Source organism: Amblyomma americanum, chromosome 5 (genome assembly GCF_052857255.1).
Source record: "Amblyomma americanum isolate KBUSLIRL-KWMA chromosome 5, ASM5285725v1, whole genome shotgun sequence".
NCBI classification, from domain to species: domain Eukaryota; kingdom Metazoa; phylum Arthropoda; class Arachnida; order Ixodida; family Ixodidae; genus Amblyomma; species Amblyomma americanum.
The window spans coordinates 73,933,961-73,946,161 of NC_135501.1; the positions used below are offsets into that span (position 1 = coordinate 73,933,961).

At 45.8% G+C, this 12,201-nt stretch overlaps 1 protein-coding gene across 1 annotated transcript in view; it reads right to left on the reverse strand.

Moving 5' to 3' along the window:
- The window catches only part of LOC144133966 (uncharacterized), a 45,204-nt gene extending 33,003 nt beyond the window's left edge, over positions 1-12,201 (reverse strand). Inside the window, exons 1-2 of the mRNA XM_077667007.1 lie at positions 12,100-12,201; positions 3,488-3,588 (exon numbers count right to left, since the gene is read on the reverse strand). The gene's annotated coding sequence lies outside the window, so the exon portion shown is untranslated. The remainder of the gene's footprint in view (positions 1-3,487; positions 3,589-12,099) is intronic.

Here is a 12,201-nt window from a genome sequence, read left to right on the forward strand (position 1 = left end):
CAGAACTTAGTTAACAACACCGAGAGCGGCGAATTGACGCCAGGGGCTCCGTAGTCGTCCTTGATGATAGGTTCTGATGGCTCCGAAAAGACGAAAAGTTTTCACGGCAGCATTCATGCTGAGTGCAGTCGAACGTGCGCAAGAAGCAAATTCGAACAGAGAATCAGCGAAAGAGTTTTAAGTGTATGAAAAAAAATGTATGAATATAGCGTGCTTCGCGGGAATGTCGTAAGGAAACCGCGGATGCTCCCCTGAACCATTTTCGGAAAACCTGAGAACATATTTCCAACCGAAATGAGCCGCCGTGTCTTGTACACGTGGTGAGTCCGGAAAACAGGGTATACCCAGGCCAATCAATTTCCAAATGTTTAAACAGTATTTTAGGAGTTTTGTACAAAAAATTTATTTCGCAAGTTGGTAGTGTACCAAGCATGAGCTCCCACCTTTTATTTTCATAATTGTAAGCACCTTACGTGTTTTAGACAGCTTGTCAGCATGGGCAATAATTGCTTCCTCGGAGGAGTGGCTACTTTTATTAAATAAGGCTCTATCCTAAATATAACACCGGCCAGCGGGAAGCTTCCAAAAAGAGAGCTTGTGTTTTCACAGCGCTCTTTAAATGTCTAGCAGAACCATACATATCTTGATATTTTATGGCTTTAAAGAGTAAAACCTTAGAAAAACCGCTAATTAAATATCTGAACAGTCAGAAAAGGTGCGCATAATGTTTAAATGACTACGGCTAAAATACTTCTGGATATGTGTTTTGTTCGCATCTGTCGGTATTAGGGAGTCAGTTTTCAAAGGGTGGTTCTGCTCACAGTATGCGTCATCGTTGTGTAGAGCGCTCGAGCGGCGCAGTTCCTCGTTCAGAAATCGACACATAATCGTCGTGTCTGGCTCTTGCAGCCTACGGTGGTGCGGAAGTAAACCCGCAGAAACGTGCAAGAAATATGGGCATCTGCTCTTTGGCCGGCAACAATCGGTCGCTTTCTAACTTCTAGGAGCGGTGTGCTCCCCACCCGCTGTCTACGGGCAAAGTACAAGGAGGCTATGAACACGACGTGCGAACTTTGCGGAAGCGCTGAGGAAACCGTCACACACGTCGTGCTGGAATGTACACGCCTACACCCGTCGGTTTCGGATGCACGGGACAGTTCCTAACTTGGCCATATACCGCCTTACGCGACCGGCGGGTCCAACATCCTCGGGGCACTATCGATGGCGCTAAGTTTTTTTCGACTCGACGAGCATCCGCAATGGAAGCTGGTGGCACACACGGAAACGTCACGCTCCTCGAAGGTTCAGGGAGCCCCAAAACGTGCCATGGACGTGTGTTAGAAGATTTTTATTTTTATTTTTGTTACATTTTTGTCTTAATCCGGTTTTTCGTGCCGTTCATCTCCCGATGCAAAGGGATATCTAGAATCATCTTCATCATCGTCACCATCATTCAGTTTTAGAGTGCAGGTCTTAAGAACCACTTCACCGGTTAAGCGGCGTCCCTCGCCTTCGGCATCAGTGTAATCGGCAGAGCGAATGAGTTGCACAGCGGACGGAAATGTACGCCCTTATAACTGAGAGTGTGCTAGGATAAAGGGGGAACAGGTTACGGCGACAACTAGAACACGGGCACCAGGTAAGAGATGGCGGCTGAATGCCCACGCCGTCGTCCATTCGCTGAAGGATAGGCTGACCTGCGGCGGAGAGCTTTTTGCTGCCCAGCTGAAGCCCAGAGCCGCTTTCATTCGGCACCACATGTTTCGTTTGCGGTCACCTACTGTGCAAATACCGCAGCAGCTGCGCTCAAAAATCGCATTACTGGGACGCGCAGTCGTCGCTCAATTATTTTTATTCCCTGGTGCATACTTCTCGCACGGTGTACATAAATGTTACGCAGACTGTTCATATTTGGCGTTACCTTTTATGCGAAAATTCAGGGCATGTTATAGAAAATAATGTGTAATTCGTCGTGCTGCGTACTGACAATTTCTCCACAGTGTTGTGCAAATGCATAAACAAGATGGCCTTGAGCATCATTTTCAATTCAAATTCACGATCCTGTTTTTAACCTCTTCGCTTTCAAAGAAAGCGGTTTGCTGTCCGGTGGTAAAAGGGCCAATGTGATAAAAAAGGTCGAATTGCCATCTGGCGTAAAATCATTAGGCAACCGTGAATGCAAAATATGTCGTCTAAACTTACTTGCTTCGTTTCGATTTGTATCTATGTGAGAAGGTAACAGTATTTCAGTGGGTTTACAAATATTTCAGTAGAGGAAGAATTTTTTCCAGCCCTCCAGTATTCAAGTAGACCATGGCGTGGTTAAGAGGCGGGAGGTTGACAGAAGGTTAAATTTAGTGACGATGATACTGGCTGCGGCGATCGAAAATGCTAGCAGACTGGCAAAGCAGTGATTGTGACAGTGATTCATTATTTCAGAATCCCGGCTACAACTCTGAGTCTAAGTCTTCAGAGGCCGCTATCAAAAGTGCCAGTGCGTAGATACACCAAACGCTGCAGTATTTTTTTTTTTATGTGAAGGCTCTTTATACCACGCACATCCGCTGCCGCTGATGCTGGAAGAAAAATGTGCTACGGGGAATGGAACATTGATCTCTTCCAACAGATCGTTTATAAGACTGTGTTGCATGGATGCAAGCCCAGAGGCAAACCACTTGCAATTTTTTCTAAAATGCGTTAACGACTTTTGATTGTGCAAGATTTTCTCGACAAGTACCTCATAGTGGCATGAAGCAGATTCTTTCACGCAGAAAAACTGTCTACAAAATCCAGGGCAAAACAACCGAGATCGGTTGCCATTGCGACAAATGCAACATTGCAATTTTCATACAGGAATTGTTTACCATTTTCCACGCACTAAAACATTTCTAGATACCCGACGCGGACCCTGTTCTGAGAGCCAAATAAAGCAAAAATTGTTTCGTTGCGGCTTTTGTAGTGCAAGGTATAGCTAACTCTTTCGAGCGAATCAGGTTGCGCCGCGTACTCAAAAAGACGGCGCGGAACGCATCACAAGGAACGTTTACGAAGTGTTGGAAGAGGATGGATTAACGAACATAATCACGTTACAATGAACATATTGCTTCAGATACTATCGTTGCCTAAAAATTGCGATCATTGTAGTAATAAAATACACCTGGCCTGTTTTTGGTTGATACAATTTGTAATAGCGAGCAGGCATTCCGAGGTGGTGGTCTGCTCCACAAGCCCTTAAACAATTTTCTGAAAGTTAACGAATATTTGCTATATGTGCTCTCAGTTGAGCAACCTGCTGCAATGTTTTAACAATATACAGCTTGAAAACAAACGACATCATGTAGACCACTAGTGAGGCACACAGGAAATATCAGCCATGTCTGTGGAGGCATTCTGAAGAGAATCTTTTTGATTTTTTTTGAAGTGCTGCAGTTAAAACATTAATATCCTTGTAAGAAGTGTTAAGCTCTGCAAAACAACGTATACTTACGTCATGACAGTCAGGCAGCATTGCTTTTTCTTACTATGATGGATTCACAGGTGAAACGTTTAAGCGAAGTCCGTGGGTGTGCTCTTTTCGTGAAAGGGTGGCTTGAAAGAAAAAATGAAAACAGTGGCAAAAAAGCGACACTCTCTACACCTTTCCAAGCGGAGAGGAAATCGTGAGTGCGTAAATGCAAGGCTTTTCAGCATACAGCCTTCACCGAGAGCGACACCTCAGCGTCTTTGGCTTTTCACTTCCATTCGGGATGCAAGTGAAACCGCTATTCGGGTTCCTACAGGTCTTAAACTGCGAGATGAAGAGCTCTGCGAAGCAGGAAAAGCATCAGAAGGCGTTTCTGATACGACTTGATGCACTGAAACTCGTGTAAAGCCGAGACGTCATTTTCCAACACTACTGAACTGGCATGAACGAATGCATCTCGGATGACACGTGTCGGCTCTTCAGGCTCCAGGAACAGCAGTCAGGTAATAATGTACCCTCGTCGCAAGGGCACTATTATGAAAAAATATATTCTGCCAGGCTTCGAAAAAAATTCCCGCGTTCTGATCTGGCTATTTGCTATGACATGCAGTCGAATGTGTGCACAACCCCCTTTTTATAATTGCGCGCTTGGCTCTTTTAACACCGTTTCACAGATTCTGTAGCGAACCAGCCGCCGAAAAAATGCGACAAATTCAGTTCTGTAGAATGTCAGACGGGACACGTTGATGTGTTTCGGTGCGGGAAGTATGTTCTCCATTTTTCGAAGAACGCAAATTTTGCAGTCAGAAGCCTTTTGTATTCCAGGCTGCGCTTTCGAAACCGCTGTAATAGCCTTTCATGCTACGCTGTTCAATGTGGGTCTGTTTCTCTTTGTCGAACTATGCCATAAAGCAGTGTAATCTAAGATAAAATAAAAGTGATGAGGAATTCTAGAACTCCTCGCCGTTTTGGAAAACAACGTTTTTGAGGTATTTGCACAACTTCAAGAACCAATATTTTATTCTCAATGACACACTTTAAGTACTTGGTTCTGTGTGGATATGCGATGAATTTAAAGGAAATCGAAGGGAAACAACCAATTTCGATATATTGCTGGTGTAGGCGACGACTCGCTCACCACCGTCCTGCCATTGGACTAGGACCGCGTCAAGTCCGACGTTGCTCGCATCGGTGTCAACTTCGGGGAAGGGGGGGGGGGGATGGCGCCGTCATCAAAAGGACCTAATATCGGCGTCGATTGCAGACGTCTTTGAAGTTCCGCGAACGCATTTTGTTGTTACAGTCCCCAGACAAACGGCACCTCTTCCTTTTTGAGTCGGGTTAAGGGCTCAGCGATACTGGAAAAATTAGCTACAAATCGCCGGTAATGCATACATACATACATACATACATACATACATACATACATACATACATACATACATACATACATACATACATACATACATACATACATACATACATACATACATACATAGATACATACATACATACATACATACATACATACATACATACATACATACATACATACATACATACATACATACATACATACATACATACATACATACATACATACATACATACGTACATACATACATACGGCCGCCGCGGTGGCTTAGTGGTTATGGCACTCGGCTGCTGGCCCGAAAGGCGGCGGTCGAATTTCGATGGAGGCGAAATTCTAGAGGCCCGCGTACTGTGCGATGTCAGTGCACGTTAAAGAACCCCAGGTGGTCGAAATTTCCGGAGCCCTTCACTACGGCGTCCCTCATAGCCTGACTCGCTTTCGGACGTTAAACCCCCATAAACGAAACATACATACATACATACATACATACATACATACATACATACATACATACATACATACATACATACATACATACATACATACATACATACATAACTTTATTTTCCAGAAATTGGAAAGGTCTCCTGAGCTGAAAGCTATGAGCTTGACAGGGCCAAGGAGACCCAATACATGGCGAAAGCGTGTGTTTACAAACAATAGATAGATAAACATCCCCCCAAAAACTTCCAAACAAAATTTTTCTTTACTATTTCCATAGCATACACACAGCATTTAGCATACGTGAGGCATATCACAAAAAGTGATCTCACACAAAGCAAAACAACGACAAAAGATTAATAACATCAATGTCGAATTCAATATGAAATATCGCTAACAGAACAAAAATAGCTGTAGAAATCATGTATTAGCAAAATAGGAATGCAGCTGCTTGACACTGTATTCTTGAATAGAATAGTATTTGTTGGGCGCAACGAGAAGGTTATGGGTCAAGGACTGCTATTTGTAGAAAGTGCGAAAGCACGGGAGCGCCCATTTTTCTGTGTTACTTGGGTTTATGTTTGAATTTGTAATGCGCTGTTTTAAAGAGGCCAACCGAGCTATAGTGATTTTAGTTGTGGGGAGGAGTAGCAGGCTGCCTTTAATAAACAAAAGCCGTATAGGTTATCTATGAGAATAATGTTAATGCAGGGAAAGGATTCTTCACAAGATGACGTAGGTTTAATGCTTGCGAAGCAACGGACAATCTTCTGAATAACTGCAAGCTTGTTTAAATTTGATCTCGTGGTTGTGCTGCAAACTAAAGAAAAATATGTTAAATGAGAGTTAAATGCATTATATATTTGGAGCTTGACTTATAATGGAAGGAACCTACGACAGCGTGATAATACACCAGCGGTTGAGGAAATTTTTATGGAAAGGTTATCCATGTGCACGTCCCAGCTTAATCTTGAAGAAAAATGAACAGAGATATTTATGATGGCCGACAATATCAACTATCTGACCTTCTAACAAAATAACTTCACTCGCTAAAACTAGTTTATTTTTAGACTGAAACAAGCACAACGGCCAATGAAATAAGCACAACGGCCAGAAAATCGGCGCAGGGAGCGCTTGTTGGTAGGTGTCGGAAACGCCGCAACAGCAGTCGTATTCTCGGGGTCAGGGAGTACGCCATTGGAGCTGACAAGGTTTTCCCAGAAATTTCAGCTCTTCAAGAGCAAAGTGGCATTTCTTCGGCTTAGGGTACAGGCGAGCAGAACGGGTGGCTTTATGGACTGCATAAAGGTAGTTGAGATGCTCCGTAAATGTCTAAGAAAATAAAGCTGCATCATCGAAATAGACAACGCAAGACTGCCACTCAAGCCAGCAGAACGGATGGCTTGAAGGACTGCATGAAGGTGGCTGATATACTCCGTAAATGCCACAGAAGAAACAATTGCATCATCCAAATGGGCAAGGCAAGACTTCCACTCAAGCCAGCAGAATGGATGGCTTGAATAACTGCATGAAGCCGGATGAGTTGCTACGGAAATCTCCCAGAAGAAATAACTGCATCATCTAAACAGACAAAGCAAGACTGCCACTCAAGCCAGCAGAACAGATGACTTGAAGTCCTGCATGAAGACGATTGAGATGCTCCGTAAATGTATCAGAAAACACAACTGCATCATCTAAAAAGACAAGGCAAGACTGCCACTCAAGCCAGAAGAACGGATGGCTTGAAGGACTGCATGAAGGCGCTTGAGATACTCCGTAAATGCCTCAGAAAAACAACTGCAACATCTAAATCGGCAAGGCAAAACTGCCACTCAAGCCAGCAGAACGAATGGCTTGAAGGACTGCATGAAGGCTCGTTCAGTTGCTCTGCTAATTTCTCAGAAAAAACTACTGCATCATCCAAATAGACAAGGCAAGACTGCCCCTCAAGCCAGCAGAACGGGTGGCTTGAAGGACTGCATCATCTAAACAGACAAGACAAGACTGCCACTGAACCAGCAGAACGGATGGCTTGGACTGCATGAAAGCGGTTCAGATGCTCCTTAAATGTCTCAGAATAAACAACTGCATCATCGAAATCGACAAGGCACGACGGCCACTCAAGCCAACAGAACGGATGGCTTGAAAGACTGCATGAAGGCGGTTCAGATGCTCCGTAAATGTCTCAGAAAAACAACTGCATCATCTAAATAGAAAAGGCAAGACTGCCACTGAACCGAGCAGAACGGATGGCTTGAAGGACTGCATGAAAGCGGTTCAGATGCTCCGCTAATTTCTCAGAAAAACAACTGCATCATCTAAATAGAAAAGGCAAGACTGCCACTGAACCCAACAGAACAGATGGCTTGGAGGACTGCATCGAAGCGGTTCAGATGCTCCGTAAATGTCTCAGAAAAACAACTGCATTATCCAAATCGACAACGAAATACTGCCACTCAAGCCAGCAGAACGGATGGTTTGAATGACTGCATGAAGGCGGTTCAGATGCTCCGTAAATGTCGCAGAAAAAAAACTGCATCATCTGAACAGACAAGGCACGACTGCCACTTGAGGCCGTAGATTACAGTATCCATCATTCTTTCGAATGTGGCGGGTGTAGAACAGAGGCCGAATGGGAGCACCTTAAATTCATATGAAACATTCGGAGTTATAAAGACAGTTTTTTCATGGTCGTGTTCATTAACTTCAATTTGCCAATAACCACTTCGAAAATCCATAGACGAAAAATGCCATGCGTAGCGAAAACGATCCAAAGAGTCATCAATGAGGGGAAGAGGATAAACGTCTTTTTTGTCACGTTGCTCAGCGTTCTGTAGTCGACGCAGAAACGCAAAGTCCAATTTTTTTCCTTGACTAGCACAACGCGAGGCGCCCAAGGAATTATTGAGGGCAGCATGATTCCATCGTCAAGCATCTGCTGGACCTGGTTCCGAGTCGCATCTTTTTTTGTTGAAGACACTCGGTAGCGGTGCTGTTACACACGTCTTCCCGTGTCCGACGCTTGAGGTCTTTCCGATGCTTGTTGACTGTCTGACCGATTTTGAACCAGAGAGCGAAACAGTCGCCGAACGAATATAGGAGGGCCAGAAGGCGCGACTTCTCTGACGTCGACAACTTTTTGTCAACTTTGAGCTTGCCAGTAAGTGGAGAAACCGGATTTGGGACGCCCACTGACAGGCCAGAGACGGTGGAGCACCCGCTGGGAGCACCAAACTTTTCTAAATGAGCAACCGTACTGTCCTGGGGTATTCTATGTTGCTCCGAACTGAAATTGGTAACAAGGAGGTGTGTAATCCCTTGAAGAAGCGCAGTAATACTTCGGGCTACACACATATGTCGCCCAAGCACCAAGAATACGTTCTTTCAGCGATGCCCGGAGTGGTACGGCCGTCTTCACAAATAACTCTAACTTGCTGGCGCGAGGAGGTAAGCGGACATCAGCATCGCAGATACAAAAAGCCATGACGGACCGCTCATCTTCATCGCCCGGCAGCGCCCGAACCACAGAAAAAATAACTAGAAGCTCCCAGAAGATAATAACTGTTCCATATTCGCGAAGGAAGTCTATCCTGGGGATTAGTTTCCGAGAGCACTGACTCTAAAGAACGAAGCACGTCGGAAAAGTAGCGTCGCGGATTCCAACTCGTGCACTACATTTCCTACTCGCCGTGGCTGAATGAGCACCTGCCGTACGAATCTATGGCCTGTGCCAAGGCGCCATAACTTTTTTCAGTTCGGCGGTCAAACCCCTACTCATAACTGAGTAATCGGCGCCTGTGTCCACAAAGCAATGTATCGAATGGCCGTCAACACACGGGGAGGTCAGAGGAAACGAATTCGGTGTGGTCGAAGAACATTGGCGGTGTGGCAGATGTAGCACGGAGCGTCATTGGAGAATGTTCGAAAATGCGATCAGCAGCTTCCCCAGCCCCGGAAGTCGCTGGTTTTAGTTTCCGCGACGCGGAATGGGTGACCTGGCTGCCCCTGATGACACAGTACGGTTAGGTGAAAAACGTCGAGGAGAAGGCGACCGGGACTGGCGTTGTGCCGAATTGGAGGAAGGAAAACTGCAGGTGAGATATTTCTGAATGTGCAGCGGGTGTTTACCATAACCAGGACGAGGTGCGTCAGGGGTGAATCCCGGCAGGCCCATCCGGCGGTAGGAACAGTTGCGATACAGATGTCCCGGCTCTCCGCAATGATAACAGAGGGGGCGACACTTGATAACGGTCCGCCGGATGGCTGCTTTCCGAGTGTGCTGCCAGTACTGGTCGCGGGGTGCAGAGGGCAGGGTCCAGAAGTGCTGCTCTGGTAGTTGGGTCTCTGGAGAAAAGCGGCTGGGGGAAGGAGGCACAGGAAAGTGCAGTGTTCAGAATAAGACAAGACACGAGGGTCGGGACGTTGTTGTACTAGTGGCTGCATCACCTTCCGTATCTCATCACGGATAATGTTGGAGACGAGGTGGGAGCTGCCTGAAGGCACACAATCTGAAGTTGTTGTTATTCTTCCCGCAAAATACGGCGCGCAAGCTCCTGGGGATCATCATCGCTGTTCTCACTGTGTAGGTAAGGACAATCGACAGCTGAGAGTTGCAGCGTGCGGTCATACTGGGTTGTCCGTTGCTGTACCACTCGTTCTACTGTAGTAGCTTCGCGGCCAAATTCATCTACTCTTTGCGTGGACTGCGAGAGAGATGCGCAAACAGATGTTCCTTAACTTCGTGCATTAGGTAACGCACCTTTTTTGTTTCGGCCATGGTCGGGTCAGTACGCCGAAAAAGGTGAATCACGTCTTCAACCGGCATCTCTCTTTGGGTCTCTGGATCCGATACTGAAGGGCCTGCTGGCTTTCTCTTTTCGTTCGGGGCAGGCATATTCACGCAAGAGCTGACAACAAAATTCTTGCCAAGTCGGAAGGGTCGACTCATGGTTCTCAAACCAGGTCTTTGCGGAGTCCTCAAAAGCAAAGTACACGTTGCGCAACTTACGGTGGTCGTTCCACTCGTTGTAGGTGGCGACACAGTCATAGTGATACAGCCAATCTTCGATGTCCTCGAAGAGGTCGCCGTGGAAAGGTCTTCGTGTGCGTGGTGAGTGAACGACGAACGGGACAGAAGCAGCTTCCGAAAGGTTACAAGCCTGGGTGGCCGTTGTGACGGGCATTCTGCCAGCGCGTCTAAAATGCGGAGTGAACTCGGGTGGAAGGCAATGCAGGCAGCGGCTGGCCTTAGAGGCTGTAGGCTCGGTTGTGTCCTCGATATCCTCGTTGCGCTGGTCTATTTCGTCTGGGGCAAACTGCATGGATCTACACGGGACCTGCACCAATTTTTCACGGGTGAATTATGAGAGCACAACCAACCAGCTCGGCAGTGGTTAGTTGCTTGGTTGGCCTCAAATAAAGCTAGCACATACCCCCTACGGTGGAGTGGCAAAGACACTGGACGTTAATTTCTGGAAAAAGGAACTTCTGGTGGGAAAAAGGAGTAAGAATATTATATAGGCTGACAGATTGGAAGACGATATGACAGGAGTCCTGTAAACTTCGAGGTCGAAGATGTGGCGAAGATTGTATGCAACGCGTGTAATTTGTCAATTTCGTAGTCACTCAAAGCGGGATGAAAAAAAATGAGATTGGGAGTCGCTGCGTCTCTTCAATAAAATTTTGCACAGTAAAGCGCACACTCGGCAGTTGTCAGGGCACACACACACACTTCCTAGTCATCAGCTTCCAACGAGGAAGAAAAGCGGATGTCACTGTGCGCGCAAAGCATGTGGAAATATAGGTATTAGACCTTCCGAGCAGCAGCAGCGTTTTCTCAGCAGCCCGTCTTTAATAGTGCTGGTTCTAAAGCATCTCTCCTGTAAAATTTAATTATTTTTTTAAGTTCTTAGGTCACAAAAAGGCCGTTCGACTATTAGACCAAGCGCTGAATATCCGAACTGATGAGAAACCACAACTGAAAACAGCTTTTTTTTCATCATAGACAGGGTATTGCTATGAAACATAAGTTAGCATCTTTTCTGGGAATGGGGACCACTTGTTTTGCACAATAACGTGAAGTGCCCTGAAAGCTTGCGGTTTCTTTGCGGTTCAGAATTGCTGCACGCAACGGCTTCAGCTGCCCGGACCAGGGGTATACGAAAAGAGCGATGCTTCGTATTCTCTTTATGCCGATCACCCGCTACAAATTCAACTATCAACGCTACTTACAACCGTGTAGAACAATGTTCCGTGGAGGAGCGGCGAGCCAATCTTGGGTTGCGGAAAATTTACCCTATGCAACGCTTCTAGCGGATTTTACAAAATGCATCGCTTAATTAAGTCTCACGCTCCAAGAAATCTCTTCGCTCGTCCAGGGTCTCCTCTTGCTAAAAATTATTACATTTTGCAAAATCGGGACTGAGGTATTTAGCCCTTTTCTGCGTCAGTGTTTCTTTGAGAGCCGGTTAAATTCTTCGTTCTTAAGGAATAGAAATGAAAGGGTGACAGTTAAAAGACAAGCTTTAAATTACTTAGTATGCCCAAATCGGGCGAAGTGCAGGACCGCTCATACATAAATCGGCAAATTCCCAAACTGCTCAGTTACAGCTCCTTGAGCTGAGAACACTGAGGGAGCTAAGCAATCCATTTACTACGAATCTTTTCTGTACCTTTTACACTTCGGAAGAAACTACATTTAAAGTTCACGCAGTCTAGTTCCTAAACGATAGCCTACTGACGTCGACTGCGTTTGCGACACCCTCTTTGCATGACGCTCGTGGACAACTAGGAAGGTATAATGCTGCGGCTGTTAACTTACTGCCTCCTGGAGCTTGATGCAGCTCAGAAGTATTTCATCCTCTTGTCATAGACTTGAATTCTTCTGGCATGTACGTCTTCTAAAGCGATTTCCTAAGGCCTC